This window comes from Melanotaenia boesemani, chromosome 17, assembly GCF_017639745.1.
Source record: "Melanotaenia boesemani isolate fMelBoe1 chromosome 17, fMelBoe1.pri, whole genome shotgun sequence".
Lineage (NCBI taxonomy): Eukaryota > Metazoa > Chordata > Actinopteri > Atheriniformes > Melanotaeniidae > Melanotaenia > Melanotaenia boesemani.
In genome coordinates this window covers 3,033,592-3,051,188 of record NC_055698.1, presented here as the reverse complement: position 1 = coordinate 3,051,188, position 17,597 = coordinate 3,033,592, and the positions used below count along the sequence as shown (strand labels likewise).

The 17,597-nt window shown below is 40.8% G+C and overlaps 1 protein-coding gene and 1 long non-coding RNA gene across 4 annotated transcripts in view; one reads left to right on the top strand and one right to left on the bottom strand.

Annotated features, from left to right (window-relative positions):
* The window catches only part of thrb (thyroid hormone receptor beta), a 173,023-nt gene that overhangs the window by 51,132 nt on the left and 104,294 nt on the right, over positions 1–17,597 (bottom strand). For all 3 annotated transcript variants that reach the window (XM_041967298.1, XM_041967297.1, XM_041967299.1), the window contains one exon: positions 7,133–7,196. The gene's annotated coding sequence lies outside the window, so the exon portion shown is untranslated. The remainder of the gene's footprint in view (positions 1–7,132; positions 7,197–17,597) is intronic.
* LOC121628296 lies at positions 10,611–16,966 on the top strand. The gene is made up of 3 exons (XR_006008134.1): positions 10,611–10,692; positions 11,365–11,511; positions 16,865–16,966. It is a non-coding gene; the product is annotated as an uncharacterized LOC121628296 (long non-coding RNA).

Here is a 17,597-nt window from a genome sequence, read left to right as displayed (position 1 = left end):
TCATTTCAACACAGCTACAAAATTACAACACCAAACGTAAAGTTAGGATTGTGGATACAGGACTTTGAGTTAATTGTGAGCAGATTTCCAAGACTCTCCAGTAAAAACTTGTGAACAATAAAAACATTGACGGAACTTGTTTGGATGAGGCCCCCAAAGGCATTTAGACCTTATCTAAATCTAAATGTCAGCTCCTTTTCTTTGGTGCATCTGCACCATGACGAGGGGCAGGCAGACACCAGTAAACACCTGCTGGTCATCGCGTTGACCAATATGCATCATATCTGAGGAGGCTTTGAGATAAGATCCGCTGGATCCGCTGACTATTCCACCTGGTGCTCTTAATACTGAATGTCCACAGCTGCATCACAACATGTGATACAGACTCATCGTCATAGCAACCGGTATCAAAAAGAGGAGCAGATGGTGTTTTCATGATGATAGAAGAATCAACAGAATCACTGTGTCCTCAGTGCACTTATCATATTACAGAAATTTATCTAGCTGATAGGGGAAAACACGCTGCAGATATCCAGTCTGCCTCGGTGTTCTTGTTTCATTCTGCTCAGTCATAAGCTTGATCTGTGAACTCAGCGTTGAGCCGGTCCATATGATGTATTGCAACAAATAATTCATGCAGACAAACTCCTGAACCATCATTTTTCATTTTTACCTCCTACACTGGTTTGTTTGTACAGATGGATCTTTGCATCTTTCAGTCTTTTGATTTTCTTTTCTTTTCAGGCCTGAGCACCAAAGCCTTGTTTGGTCTGCAGTCTTAACTATTCTCCTGGCAAGTAAATCACATTTTTGAGGGCTGGCTCATGCCCCAAAACTCATGAAATCTTCCAAATGTCCCCACTGGAATGTTTAAAATTGTATATTTTGGGAGTCACTTGCACATTTGTGGAAAAACTCACCAGCGCCACCTGATGTGGCAGCCATGAAACTGCACTTCCTGAATCTTCATGAAATTCGGTACACATAATCTATATGCCAAGATAAAGTAAAGATCCTCTCAGAGCCATGGCCTTACATCAACAGGAAGTCGGCCATGTTGGTTCAAAGCGGCCACTTTGCCAGTTTGAAAAAAATGTAAACAACTTAAATGGATTTCATCAGATTGCCTTCAAAGTTGGCAAAGTTACCAAACCTGGCTCCACATTCGCGCTGCCCTCCAAGAAGTTAAAACTTGGTTTTCTCACAACTTTTTCATGCTCAGTTGAAAAAAAACTGAAATCCTTCCTGCAGGCAATAAATCCATATGCTCCAAGCCTGGCTCCACTGTTCACACCTCGGGTCAAGAGTCTGGGGATCATCCTTGACAGCATCCTCTTCTTCAGGACTCACATAAACAGGACCAGCCAGTATCACCACAAAACCATCTCTGTCCATCACTGGAGAATGATCTCGTCACATTCCACCTTGATCGTTATTATGCTCTGCTTTATAGTCTGCCACACATGTCCTTCCATAAACACCAACTGGTCCAGAACTCAGACGCCTGCATCATCTGAAGAGCTTCTTCCACTTAACACATCACTCCTATTCTTAGTCATGAACATTCAGGACTTATTTGCATGCAAATATTCTGTGTGAACTGGAAAATGTCTCTCTCCTAGAAACTATCCATCGTTTAGCCTCGCCCACTACATCCATCGACATGAATGAAATTTGGTGCAACATCATCATTCCTTTAGCTATCAGCTAAAGGAAACAGGAAGTTGGCCATTTTAGATTAAAGCATAATTTTTGGTACAACTTTGACCTTTTTTAATGTCTTACCTTTTAACTCTTAAAACTTCTCTAGGTCTCTGAACTCCATCTCTTCTACCATCATTAGTGTCTCAGCAACAGTGGTGTGTAACTCTGTGTGGTAAACTGTGATGGATAGCTACCCTTTAGGTGATCTACAGACTTTTTCAGGCATTTCTATCCCGTCCAGGAGGTTTACAATCCAGCCACTAAATGTAGTTTTTATTCAGAGACTATCTGGTAAATCCACAATGATCCATAATAACAGCATTATTTATCACATTTCATCATAAAAACATCACCATCACTACTATGTTGCTAAGAGACCTCTATTTAGACCTGGACATGATGATGAAGCCACTTCCTGTCAGACTTTCCACCAATCAGAGAGCTTAGATTGATGGTAACGTCCAATCAGGAGCAGCCAAAGATCAACCAGTGAGCAGAAAGTTCTGTGTGTGTGTGAAAAGAAGAAAAATAATGCTCTTCTATGGCTGGAATAAAGCCAAGAAGACGTTTCTGATGCACGGTGGCGCCACAAAGCAGCTGAGCTGGAGTTGGTTTAGTGAGGATAGCAGGTAAATAGTAGCAGGAATAACTGGAAATGAGGAAAAAGTGGAAACATGGAAATAGTTTCTGTTGTGTGTTTGTTTCAATAACAATATTTTTTCTCCTGAAAGCCAAGACTTGAGAGAACGATGAGATGAGAAAAGGCTTGGTCACTGTTGATCTGTGTGTTATTTCTACAAAGTTCTGTTAGTAATAAATTCTGCTTTCTTCTTCTGGTCGACCTTTATGCAGCTACATCTATTCATACATTCATTTTACATCATTTTACCTCCCAATCTGACAACTGAGGCTGGAAACATCATGTCTGATGCTGACTGGGATTAAAAGGTTTAGCTTCAACATGTTGTTTTACATTTGAAAACTTGACTAACCAAAAATTTTAAAAAATGCCTAGAAGATTTAAGGGTAAATAAACTCAGAATTTTATCATAGTGCCATAAAAAATTGTCATTACACTCAGAAGGTAGGTGGGGTTAAGTTATCAAAATGTTTCCATTCATAAGACATAAAATTCATAGGAATCCACTGAAATGGTCTATTCTGAATACAACTACATATTATTTAGTCAACAACAAAGCCCCGCCCCCTGGTTAGAGGGAGTCACATGTTTGACAGCCTAAGTTAATGCTCCAAGCTAACCTACACATTCATTTCAGCTTTGGTCAGAACACAGGTATCATAATGTCTCATTTTATTCATCATCCTAATTCCAATGGCTTCCTGTCAATAATCCCAACAGAAACAGGACGATGCTGTTACGGCTGCTTTGAGCCACATCACTGATATTTTTTGTATTGATTGAGCTCAATAGATCATGATTTGCTTTTTGATAACTGACGTTAAATCAACTTTAGTTATTTACTGAATCAACTTTGCTTTCAGAGATGATTGCTTGTGCTGGGCACAGCAGGATATCAGGATTAACAAGCTAAATATGGCTTCAGGGTGATTGTTAGCAATTTTTATAGCTGACATTCTGCTCCAAAGCTCTCATGTGAGAGTTTAGAGAACAAAACATTCATTGTGCTGGAACACGTCCGCTCTTCCTCCTGCTCATTTTCTTGTTGATTACTGGAAGACAGAGTTGCAGAGATATAGTTTGGAGTCTTGATATACTTTGAAAAATATTACAGTAATTTTATAATAAGAATATAAATATAGTAAACCTGTTTTTAGAAAAACTGGAATTAGGTTAGCATGTACCCTGGACAACAGGTACATCAGGTTTCAGCTTGGTTGAAGCCGCTTCAAGGGTTTATATAGTGAAAGAGATGCTGTAGAGTCATCACCTTTCAGCAATGTCATAAAAAATCTTGTTAAATGATTTGTACAGAGCCCCACATGCTTTAATTTTTATTTTATTTATTTTGTAAAATCTGTCCCAGTGGCTACTAAGTGAGAAGAAGGGTGCAGCCTGGACCCCAAGCCATCACAGGGCTGCGGTGAAACATGCTGCATGTATTTTTTCCTTTCACTGCATCCTTTTATGTCCTGCTGGTGAACCGTCCTCCACCTGGGTATTTTTTTTCTAGAATCAGAAAATCTGTTCCAGTGCATTGCCTCTGCAACTCATTCAGAACAAAAACAAACACAAGAGGCAACCTGCAGATGTTGAGTAACTTAGTTTTTGTTCCCTGCATGGGTTATGCTGATCTGCCGATTCTGACATCATACTTTATCGAAAGTGAAGATTTTGAGGGATATTTACAATGATTTAATTGTGATGTAAAATACAGAGATTAATTGTAAATATGCAATATAGTAAATTCAAAGATAAATGTTGGCTGACTTTATAAGGAAGGTGCACAGTGAGTTGCAAAAGGGTGTTTATATTTAGTAAAGCAAAATAACTCTGATGAGTACTTTTTCACAGCAAGAAAAAAAGTAATGTAGGTACTTTTGAAGGGTAGTAATCCTGTGACCTACACTATTACCCAACTGGTTGCAATCATCAACTCTTTGACCGTGTAGTCTATTAGTGACTGCTGTTTTAAGATGATGTTCAAAATGTGGTTGACCATAAACTCATAAATATATAGAAGGTGTGCACCACATTGGTTGACAAGAACCATCTAACACAGGATCTCAGAGCGGACCGACATCCATGTGCAAATGCATGAAGATGTTGTGTGTCCACCTCATTGTTGGCAGACAGACTAGACCCACTTCAGTTTGCCTACAAGGCAGAGTTGTTGAGGATGCCTGCCAGACCCTCCTGAATACTGCGTGCCAACACCTGGATATTTATGGACTTCTCTGCATGCATTCAGCTGACTCACATACACAATGCCACCTCCTAGGATAAGAGGTCAGCCCAACTCCTACCAAATACATTATTATAAACACACACAGGGCCCAAAGATGTGTTTTTCTTCCATTTTTACTTTCAATTTGCATCAACATCACCTGCGATGACATGCCATTTCGTAATGACAATGATGTTATGGTCCTGGAGCTCCCATTCGGTACACTATGGACAGGTAGACAAGCTCATGATCTGGAGAACAACTCCAGGATTAAGGAGCTGTGTTGTGGGGAGAAAACAAACATCTAATCCCCCTCAACATCTCTTTGAAGCCATTAGACTGAATGGGCATTTGGTGGAGCAGGCCCATCCATTCATCCATCCATCTATTTTCTTGCTGCTTTTCCGAGGTCAGGTCGTGGGGACACCTACCTAGGCAGGAAAGCCCAGACTTTCCTCTCCCTGGCCACATTTGCCAGCCTGTCTCCGAAAGATCCCAAATTTTTCCAGGCCATCTGGGGGGTGTAGTCCCTACATTGCTTCTTGGTTCTTACCTGGGGTCTCTTCCTGGTTGGATGTGCCTGGAACACTTCACGAGGTATGTGTCCAGGTGGCATCCTAACCAGATACCCAAGCCACCTTATCCGGCTCCTGTCGATGTGGAGGAGCAGCGGCTCTACTCTGAGCCCCTCTCAGATGACCAAGCTTCTCACTCAATCTCTAATGGAGAGCCCGGCCACCAAAAATTGACAACTTTTGACCCAGCTTCTTGTTCACCACAACAGACCATATCACTGCAGATGCCACATCGATCTGCCTGTCGATCTTCCGTTCCATCCTTTTCTCACTCATGAACAAGACCCTGAGATACGTGAACTCTTTCTCTTGGGGCATTCCCAACCTGGAGAGGAAACTCCACCCTTTTCCAGCTGAGGACCATGGTCTTGGATTTGGAGGTGCTAATTTTCGTCCCAACTTCACACTTGGCTGCGAATCGCTCCAGCAAGAGTTGGAGATCACTGCATGATGAAGCCAACAGAACTACATCATCTGCAAAAAGCAGAGATCCTATCCTGAGGCCACCAAACCAGATATCCTCAACATCTCGGCTAATCCTACAAGTTCTGTCCATAAAAGTTATGAACAGAATTGGTGAAAAGGGCAGCCTTGGCGGAGTCCAAACCTCACTGGAAACTAATCCAGCTCACTCTCAGAGACTCCATTAGGGTGAAGCATTTTAGATCACATTCATTTACACCGTTATTACATCATACATTCAGTAGCTCCTTTAATGGATACCCCAGTCCTACCAGTAGTCCCATACAACAGCTCTGTTACTAAACATGTTCATTCAGTTATGTGTTAAAAATGGAGGTCAGATAGTGTTGGAGTTGTAAGAGCCTGACTTATGAAATATTTGCAATTACTCAATTCCTCTAATTCTTTCAAAGTTATGATGAAAGATAACAAGGTGTGATACCGAGAGCGGTAAAGTTCATATGATTGAGTGGAGTGTTTAGCCGCTTACTCTGGGTCAGTGTGCATTACAGTAGCGAATAGCCTCAGCTTCTTTACTGGCACAGTGCCTCCCAAATCCTTGTAAACATAATATATGTAAACACATTAGGAATGTATTCACTGCAAAGTCAGTAAGCTATACTTACTTACTTACATTCTTCACAGTTATAAAATTAACAAACAGGATGCCTTTTTATATGATAGGTTTTACAAAACGCATTGCTAACCCAGGCTAACGTTAGCTTACATCGCTACGTTATTAGCTTGGGTGTTATAAGCTAGCTCCACTGCGCTTTAACTACCTATGTGTCAAGTTGCTTTGTATCTCTGAATCACTATGTTTACTAAGTTGCTGACTGACAAATGTTAGAAAACACGACTTACGGTGCACTTTTGTGCAGAGCTGGGTTTCTGACGGATCCGTAGCTATGTCTCTCTCCACCGGCTGAGATGAGCGACCACTGACGTCACTCCTGCGCTGCTTAGGTGTCCAAAGTCAAACTGAATTATGGACTCTTTTTTCTTTTTAGTTGTGTCATAAAATGAGCAGTCTTGAAGAAGAACATGAAAATGCAGTCTGGATGATCTATTGTTAATGTTGTTTATGAGTCAAATAATGCAGCTCTCTGTGCATGCTGTCCGTTGTGAAGATGAATAAAAATGTGCAAGCTGCGTTGTGCTCTTTAACACTAGTGATAAAGAGCTTTAAAAATATAATCTTGTGATAACATCCTTTTTTATTAGTTAGCGCAACATCAGCTGTATTATAATTATAAAGTCATGTTAACCATAAGGCCCAGTTTTTAGGCTGCATCTACACACACACACACACACACACACACACACACACACACACACACACACACAAACTCGGCAGCTTTAACACAAAACCAACAAACAGCAAACAGTCAGATTAAATTGAAATGCAAAGATTTAGCCAGAGACACGAACAAAGATTTGAGCTTAATTATTTTCACAATATGAATCAGAACTGGGAGATAAACTGGGAGATGTGTTCATGTGTGTCGGACACTGAGGTCTTACCAGGAAGAAGTGATGAGGTCTGACTCCGGCGCTGAGGATCAGCTGAGCTCCCTGAGAGAAACACCTGGAAAAAAAGAAACACACAGATGCGTCAGACGGACTTACAGTCAAAATTACAGTCCAAAACTGAGAACTACCAGGTCCTGGAGAACAACATCAAATCTGTTGACATGGCTTTAAAAATTCACAGATAACACCCACAGTTCAGATATGTGAGCATGTTTACATCACTTCCTGGAAAGCCAGGAAGTAGGGCTGGGCAATATGGCCTAAAAATAAAATCTCTGATTTTCTGTAACCAAATACGATTTCTAATTTTAATCGATTTTTTCTCTTTTTTACAAAACATAAATAAACTTATTAAAAACATGTATTTATTTATATAAATGAATGCCAGCAAAATAAAGCATATAATGCCATAACTTTTCATCCATAGAAACGACTTCATATCTTACACAGAAATATGCAACACAACTGCATCCGTGATCTCTTTCCATCCTTATCACACAGGATCCACTGTAGAAATAATTCCCATGATGAAGGTTGTCTCTTAACTTGAGTTTGTGGGCCAAAGTTGACTTCTGCATCTCGTAGAGAGCAGCATTTCTCACTGCAGTTATACGCACAGGCGTGAGTGAAGGACCACTTCACTGAAAATCTGTCAAACACTGTTCTGGTGTGGAGGGAGGGCTAAGTCTGCTGCTAACTAACTATATAAAAAAAAATCCAGATTTTCATAAAACTAAATTGCCAGAAATGGAAAATTCGATTTATCGATTTTATTGATTGATCGTCCAGCCCTACAAGAAAGTAACCAAAAGTGAATCAATATGCTCATCTATGGAAGCTCTGAAGTCCATTTCAGAACATTTTGAAAGGTCAAAGGTTTATGGTCCGTATACATCCAGGCAGATTTATTCATTTGAAATGAAAATGAAAAACCAAAATACTGAAATACCACTAATTTTTTCCTATTTTCATTTCCTAATTCAAAACTAAAAATTGGATATCAAACCGTTATCTGTTTTCTGAACAGAATGAAAATGGGGAAAACGGTTAACGGCCACCGTAATAACACTTTATATCTCTAAGCTGTGCTTTCTGTGTGGTTTCATCTGCATGCATCTAAGTTTGGGGCAGCTGTAGCTTCACTGTTGGACTGGCTTAACAAATTTGATCCTCAGTCTCTGCAGGTCTTGGACAAGCTACTGAAACCCAGTGCTTTGCATAGTAGCTTTAAGAAATGCTCAGCAGGAATACATCCATCTGTGAGAACTAAATGTATATATTTAGATTAAGAAAGACACAAGGAGGGCCATGAAGTGAGTGTGAGTATGTCTGAGAAAAACAACACACCCCATGATACTTTCAGTTTCCATGGTGATTTGAGTTATATTTGACAAAATGAGGCAGATTTTCAGCACCCACTTTTGCTGTTAGTCATCTTTCTCATCTCCAGTGCAACTCAACACACAAACCACGAAAAATGACGAAAATGACATCCAGGACAAAGTCTAGAGAAGAAGATCAGATAGAAGTTGACTGGCTGAGCTGTGATACAACATCCAAGTAAAGTGTCAAGTGGTCTGCAGGAAACGCATTTAATGCAATGCTTTCATATACTTGTAATCCCGTTTTGGAAGTCCCTACCTCACGTTTCCCTTCAACTAGAACTGCATGCTTATTCTCCAATTCAGTGACGCGTGGTGAGGCTGATGCCTGGTGAGGCACTGACTCCTCTGGAATCAGATTTACAATTGTAAGAACTAAAAAAAAGAGCATCTTATTTCACTATTCATCTAACAGCATGCAACTACTGGTAATGCTTCATATCCCATCAGCATTCCTCTTTCAAATAGTGTGCCCCCTTTCAGGTGAGGCAGAGTACTGCCGGCCTCACCTGCTGACTTTTCTCTGCACTTTATTGTAGATCAGCAGGAATAACTTTCTCACACACACATTAAAGACATTACACAGACGGTGGAGTCGTGGTGTATAACAAATACTTCTGTAAAGTTCATATTGGCGATATGCTGAGGAACAGAAACGGGTAATGAACCCAGTTTGTACTGGATCACCAGTCAGAGGTGAGGCACAGCTCGCCACGACGTCACCCGGGGTTTCTGCCCTGAGTTTGATCAGGAAAGACCCAAAATCAGCGATTTTTACTCAATAAAATCATCATGACAGGTGCCACACCTGCCTCTCCTGACCGCACATCACAGCTCCAATTACTTTACAACATCTGGATTGTGCTACAGCCTCTCTGACCTTTAATGCAGAGATAACTTTGATATAAAGATATATATAAAGATTTGTGCATTGTAAAATACACTACGGTGAACATATTCAAGGCTTTTTAGATCTTTATATTTCCACAACAGGATATCATGAGTGGGAAATCTGTTTGCCTAAACATACAGAGGAAGTCATAAAGAATGACTTTCTAAAGCCATTGCTAAAAACTATCTGTGATTGTTTCCATGCATCATAAATCTATCAAGAAAACTACAATAAGTGCAGCATTATAGTAGAGTCTTCCAACAGATGGCTCAGGTCCATGTCTGAGTCCTGAGAGAGCTGTACTGTGCAGGGTGGATTACTGGTTCATACCGAAAGCTGGTTTATATTTTTATCTTATAACAAACACTGATTTACACAACCTAAACAACGCTGGGAACCTGGTGCCGCAGGAAACCGTCTTAAGGGGGGAGGACCTTTTTCCACTGCTGCACCACTAAACCTGCAGCAGGGCAGCTGTGTCGTTGGAGACGCATATATATATATACACACACACACATATATATACACATATAAATAATTGTATTGATATTTTTAATAATATTTTTAATATATATACATTTTTTTTAACTTATCCTGGGTTCTACACCAACATGTCTGCTCTACAGGATCTCTGGTCGTCTCTGTTTGTGCAGCAGCTGCTTCCTCCTCCTCCTCTCATGTTGTTCCGTGAATCATGACAGCTGTTGATGATCAGCTGATCAGCTTTTCTCTCTTGTTGCATTTGTTTATGGTTCAGCTGAAATGGAGGAAACTAGCGGTTCATGGTTCACATCGACACATATTTACCCCAAAGTGTTGTTGGCAGGACCTTCACTAACACAGTAGCTGGCTGGTGGTCGACAGGGTTTATACTTCAGCTATGCAGGGGCGGGTCTAGAAAAGTTCTGATGGGGGGCCGGCAGGAGCACGGAGCAGGAAAAGGGGGCACAGATGAGACCTCTTTTTTAGGTCTAGATTTTATGAAACATTGAATTGATTATTACAACTAAATGATCATCTAATGTAAAAAAGTGAAGGAAAACTAGTAAAACAAGCAGCCAATGATGTGTTTTATCAGCAGGTGTTTACTTTGGGTGATGCTGCTGTAGGACTTTTATCACTGCTGCACAAACACTCACACTTCAATGATAAAAGGAAAAAGCTGTTTTTATCCAGATCATCAGTTTTATCAGAGTTTCTTCATCAATGTCGACTGTTTAACTTCAGTCGTCACATCTGCTGGTTTTATGATGATGTTATCAACATGGAGATGCTTGGTGAGATGATGACATATGAATTCTTAATTATGATTTAGAACATGGTAGAGATGATTTAGAACAACATATAGAAGTAAATTACATGCTGCATTTACTGACCCTTGGACATCTAATGTTTACCCAAGAGAAGGTCAGTTAACAGTAAATACTGGTAGAATTGGTTTGTTCTGTTTATAAAATACAGTAAAAACAGGAAAATTTCAAGCATAGTCACAATTAATCATGATTAATTTATAAACTGTGCTGTTTTATTCTCACTCCCTCTGTCATCTTTTGTTGTGTCTTTGGGCAAGACACTTGTACATGCAGCTACCATCAGCAAGTCTGAATGAAAAGTGGATACAATATAAAACGCTTTGGGTGCCTTGAAAAGTGTATAAATCGAATCCATCATTATATATAAATGATCATTTTGGTCCGCCAATTCAGTTGTTCAAAGTAACTCTGGCCTCAGGACAAATGTAGTTGCTGACCAGTGATATAGTATTTGTGATGGAAGAGGTTCCAGTGAAGCTAACAAGAACACACACACACACACACACACACACACACGCCTCCCATTCAGCCTGACAGTTCCTGCTTTGGCCGCCGCGAGCCTGTGTGGGTCATCTCAGGACGCATCAGCTTACAGACTATTTTTTTCAGCAACATCAAATATTTTCATCGTTTCAGGAAGAAAAACGGCTGCAGAGATCAACGAGGGGAAACCAGTGAACGAGGAGTAAAACAACATCATGTCTTCCCGACTTCTCTCTGGCCATCACAAGTGTGTGTCCGGCCTGAGCTGACAGTGCTACAGATCACTGCATTGCATGCTGGGTAAGAGAGGACAACTCAGGACACGGGGAGGGTTTTTCTGGGTGCTGCAGTAAGCTGTTCAAATTGGGAGGGAAAATACAGAAAAAAGGAAAAGATTAAGAGGAGGGATTGTGGAGAGAGAAGTAAAAGAGGGAAAAATACAGGCAGGATCATTGAAGGAAGGAGAAATTTCATTTCAGACATGTCCAGAGGCCTTTCTACATTTGTAATATTTTAATCTGTGGATGTGCATCAATTTCATAAACAGATTTCCAATATTTACATACATTTGTGGCTTAAAAAGATTATATGACTTACTTTACTTTATTTATACCAAAAGGGAAACCAAAGTGTTCCAATAAGAAAACCCTCTTAACTGTAACTTAAAGATGCTTAACTCTGGCAGCAATTATCGTCTCTTTCCCCACCTTCACTTCTTCTGCCAAACTGGGAGAATCTGTCACACAATTTCTTTCAGTAACATTTATCCAAGACTCATGTTCAGGAAACTGATGCTCCAGTTATTCAAACTGTAATTCATAAGAGATATGGTGACACAGGCAGGACTCTACTACCAGCTGTTCTACAAATAAAGATCCATTTCAGCAACTTATCCCAAACAAGTCCTTAAATAAAGCATTATCTCTTATTCAGGCCAGCGTGTAACAACAAATCCCTGGAAGCACAATGAGCATTACTCACCATCTGAGCAATGACCCAGAGTTGTGCTACAGCATCAGCTCTGACCTGAAGATGAAGCTGAGAAGTCATTGAGTTCTGCATCTAGCATGAAGCCATTTTTGTGATTTAAAATGAATGAAGGATGGGTTTCCACCCATCCATTTTCTATACAGTTTAATCCAATTAAGGGTCACGGTGGGTTACATTCACCCTTTCACACACACATTCACGCACCGATGGCGGAAGCTGCCATGCAAGGTGCTCAGCCACGACAATTTGTGGTTCGGTGACTTGCCCAAAGGCACCTCGACATAAACTCGACTTGGCCAAGGATCGTACCGGCAACAACCGGTCTACCTTGCTAAGCCACGCCACCCCCAACTATTCAACCATTCGTTGAATACCTACACGCCAAGCAGGTGTTAGCTAAATCCATGTTGCTTGCATTGTTATGTTGTTATGTACACGTGCGCTCACCTTACACTCTTATGGCACTTTTATGCTCTACGTCAGGGGTGCCCAAGTCCAGTCCTCAAGATTTACTATCCTGCAACTTTTAGATGCAACCCTTCCCCAATACACATGTACATATATATTTATACAAACCACCAGGGCAAACATGGCGAATTTTTGCTGCAACTTACAGTACAAACACAAGGAGCTTTACGAAGAGTTTCCATTCACTTTACTACTATAGTAGCGTTGTTTTAGCTAACGTTATAATGTTGAGTCAAGCATTAGCTATAAAGTTTAAGAGATGTCCTTACATGGGTTTTCCAGTAGAAATCTGTATGAGAAAACATCAAAGCTGCAGCAAATTTTATTGTAACTCTTATCACAACTTAGGAGTTATTTCGCTTGATAACCAGGGGTCTCGGTTCACTTGTAATTTAAAAGCAACTGGAATATCCAGTGAACCAAAGAGAGGAAGTGGCGTAAGCGCATGACAGCACAGTTGTTGGATTGGTTGCTGCCTTTCCCACTTCTCATACTGGTTGAATTCTGGTGAAAAGCGCATTAGGTTTAAACACCAAAGTAAAATCAGAAACATTAAGATGAATAGATTTGGTTTTGCTCCATTATTTACTTCCCATGAATGATCCTACGTAGTCTGCACACTCTGAAGCCGCTTACCATTCGTGAAATGGGACAGCCTACCTAGCCAACAAGTATTGATCAGTCGGGCTCTAGTTTGTGGCGTAATAAGTTTGTGGAATAATGTGCCACACTAATGGTCACAAATAGTCTGGAACTCATGTTCCTCCACAACACCAGGGTGAGCTGCTGTTACAGCCTGAGTCACGTTCTAGTATTTTCTGACAAAGTAAAACTAGGAGTGACATCATGTCAGTAGCTGAAAACAGAGAATAATGTTCATCATTTTAACTTTCCCCCTTCTCTGCTTTCACATCAATCCTCCTTAAATGCGTTTCAACCAAGCGGCAACCTTGGCCGGTAAAATGTGAAGCCGGTGCCGAAGTGCAAAAAATTGCAGTTCACCCCTCATCCACTCGGGGCTCCAGAACAGAGAAAATCCCCATAGACTCCCATGTTAACAAGACCAACTTCACAGCAGAAATGAACATGTTTAAAGCCTGGTACAAAAATCCATTTTAGGATTAACAGGTCAAGTTTACCTTCATGATTATTCTTTATGTATCATGTAGTGCTGTGGTAGTTTTTATTATTTTTGTGAATACTGTTGTGATTTAGGCAGCCTAGACAACTTTTATTTCCACATTTCAATTTTGTCTTATCTCTTTTTCTCTCGTCCTCGGTCTCCCTGTTAGGTTCGGCACCGATATATCACTAAAGAAAATAAGATTATAATAAAAATATTAAAAATATTCAAAAAATCAAGGGCAGCCATTTATATAACATATCTGCCTTGGTAGAGCAAATCTGTCCGGCAAAATGTGGCACACAGCCCACTGGTCTGTATGTTAGGATGCTGGACAGGACAGAGTAAGAAGAGAGAGAAGAAGAAGAAGAAAAAAAAAGGGGGGGGGGGGGGGGGGGCTATAGTCAATCAATCAATCAGTCAGACTCTAGTCATGACTTCATGGCCAAGAAAATAATGGAGTAGAGAAAAGTTGATTTAACATAAGAGAGCTGCATAAACAATGTTTAACCTGTAACTTCACTCATTTCATTGCTTATATATACACAGTATCTCACAAAAATGAGTACACCCCTCACATTTTAGCAAATATTTAGTTTTATCTTTTCATAGGACAACAATGAAGACATTACACTTTTATATAATGTACAGGAGTCAGTGCACAGCTTGTTCAACAGTGTAATTTTATTTTCCCCTCAAAACAACTCAGCACACAGCCATTCATGTATAAACCACTGGCAACAAAAATGAGTACACCCAAGTGAAAATGTCCAAATTCAGTCAATATTTTGTGTGTCCACCATTATTTTTCAGCACAGCCTTAATCCTGTTGGGCATTGAGTTCACCAGAGCTTCACAGGTTGCCACTGGAATCCTCTTCCACTCCTCCATGACAACATCACGGAGCTGGTGGATGTTAGAGACCTTACGCACTTCCACCTTCCGCTTGAGGTGGCCCCACAGATGCTCAATAGGGTTAAGGTCTGGAGACATGCTTGGCCACTCCATTACCTTGACCCTCAGCTTCTTTAGCAGGGCAGTGGTCATCTTGGAGGTGTGTTTGGGGTCGTTGTCATGTTGGAATTCTGCCCTGCGGCCCAGTTTCCTCAGGGATGGGATCATGCTCTGCTTTAATATGTCACAGTACATCTTGGCATTCATGTTTCCCTCAATGAACTGTAACTCCCCAGTGCCGGCAGCACTCATGCAGCCCCAGACCATGACACTCCCACCACCATGCTTGACTGTAGAGAGGACGCACTTGTCTTGGTATTCCTCACCTGGTTGCCGCCACACACGCTTGACACCATCCGACCCAAATAAGTTTATCTTGGTCTCATCAGACCACAGGACATGGTTCCAGTAATCCATGTCCTTATTCTGGTTGTCTTTAGCAAATTGTATGCGGGCTTTCTTGTGCACCATCTTTAGAAGAGGCTTCCTTCTGGGACGACAGCCATGCAGACCAATTTGATGCAGTGTGCGGCGTATGGTCTGAGCACTGACTTGCACACCCCCGACCTCTTCAACCTCTGCAGCAATGCTGGCAGCACTCATGCGTCTATTTCCCAAAGATAATCTCTGGATGTGACGCTGAGCACGTGTGCTCAACTTCTTCGGGCGACCGTGACGAGGCCTGTTCTGAATGGAACCTCTGCTTTTAAACCGCTGTATGGTCTTGGCCACCGTGCTGCAGCTCAGTTCAAGGATGTTGGCAATCTTCTTGTAGCCTAGGCCATCTTTATGAAGAGCAACAATTCTTTTTTTCAGATCATCTGAGAGTTCTTTGCCATGAGGTGCCATGTTGACTCTCCAGTGTCCAGTATGAGAGAGTTTGAGAGCGTTAACACCAAATTTAATACACCTGCTCCTCATTCACACCTGAGACCGTGTAACACTAATGAGTCACATGACAACAGGGATTCAAAATGGCTAATTGGGGCCAATTTGGACATTTTCACTTGGGGTGTACTCATTTTTGTTGCCAGTGGTTTATACATGAATGGCTGTGTGCTGAGTTGTTTTGAGGGGAAAATAAAATTACACTGTTGAACAAGCTGTGCACTGACTCCTGTACATTATATAAAAGTGTAATGTCTTCATTGTTGTCCTATGAAAAGATAAAACTAAATATTTGCTAAAATGTGAGGGGTGTACTCACTTTTGTGAGATACTGTAGCATACACCTACTGTCTAAATCTAAAGATAAATGCATCGTTTCAACTGGTAGCTACAATAATACTCCACAGTCAGAAAAATTCACAATGAAAATTTAAAATAAATAAAATAAAATAGAAGTTATTTTATTCATACATATTTTTTTTAATTAATTGGCCAGTTACTTGGTTATTGGATTTTTTTTCTGCCAAATATCAGAATCATCATTGGCCTCAAAATACCCACATCGGTCGGGCTCTTCTTTAAACCTGGACCTCTCCTGCCTCACTCTCTGCTAATTTCACCACCAATGAAACTGTGCATAGACACATTCAAACTGCTGGAAACTGCACTGTGAAAACATGCAGAAAGTAGAGCCTTTTTCACAGAACTATAAAAAATTATTTTTATTTTATGGTCTTCCATACATCCTCTTTAGTGTTTGTGGTTGACGTATGAAACCATAAGTACAATATATTGTACAGGAAATTATCCATCCACGTGGAAACTACAGACAGGCTATAAACCAGGATAACTTGGGTCAAAAGAGTCTTTGTCTACCTCTGGTTTTGCACTCCCCAGTTTTCTACAGAAAACACTAAGTTTGCCCAGACAGCAGGGTGGGAAAGAGATCAGATGCATTCAGGCATCCAGTACCACAGAAAAGCACTAACAGACAAAACAAAAATCCCAAAACAAAAAGAAAAGAAAAAAAAAGTCAAATTAAAACAAGGAGCTCATAATTACAGGGTTCTGCTGAAACTAAAAATAAAAACCACAAAAAGTTTTTCTATAAGCTGACTGTCCTTGCATCCCCTGAGGAAGGCTGCTTGGATAGTTGCAGGAAATACAAGGATGTGAAAGCCTGCTTAACTGCATATAGGTCAGTAATGAGCGCAGTTGCATTTCCTCCAGAACGCCTCCTGTGATTGGTTGTTTTCTATGTCTCTCGGGCAGAAACCTGGATACCATGCTGGCGCAAACCCTTGCTTGCTAGGAGTGCTGCCAAGTTTTGGGAGGAACACACACACACAGCTAAAACTCTAACATTAGACAACTTTATTTGCATGTGGGACGTAGTGGAGGGCCAACATGTCCCATAAATATCCAACAGAATCCAAGGAACTTTTACATATGAGCCTGTAAGCATGGTGATGTCATACCAAGGTTAATCGGAGCCTGATTCTTTGGATTGTGGAGCCATAAAGATTTGACAGGTGTTCAGCTTTTCCTCTGCATATTGGACTCATCCCCACCCAACAGCTGGGGCCACAAGGCTCAAGACGACTGATTCCTGAGAGCTCGAACAGCATACTGATATTTCCCCCCCCCCAACAGCTGGACAGAGCAGAGGCACAGCTCTAGACACTTAAAGCAATAACATATCGCAGTTCTTCTGTGAAGAATTATTGAGGAACTGTTTAATTATTTTATAACTTCCACATCACTTTCACTTCCTCAACGATCCTTTTAATCAGTAATAAGAGAACAATCCACATGACATCTTCTCTGTTTGGGATTTGTTTTTTAAGACCAGGCCTTCACAATCTGAATTACTGAACATCTGACAGGCAGCTGAAGTGCTGAGAGTCTGGCTGGGTGGTCAGCAGCAGAGGACTATGTCATGATTACAGATGTTCTTCGTATG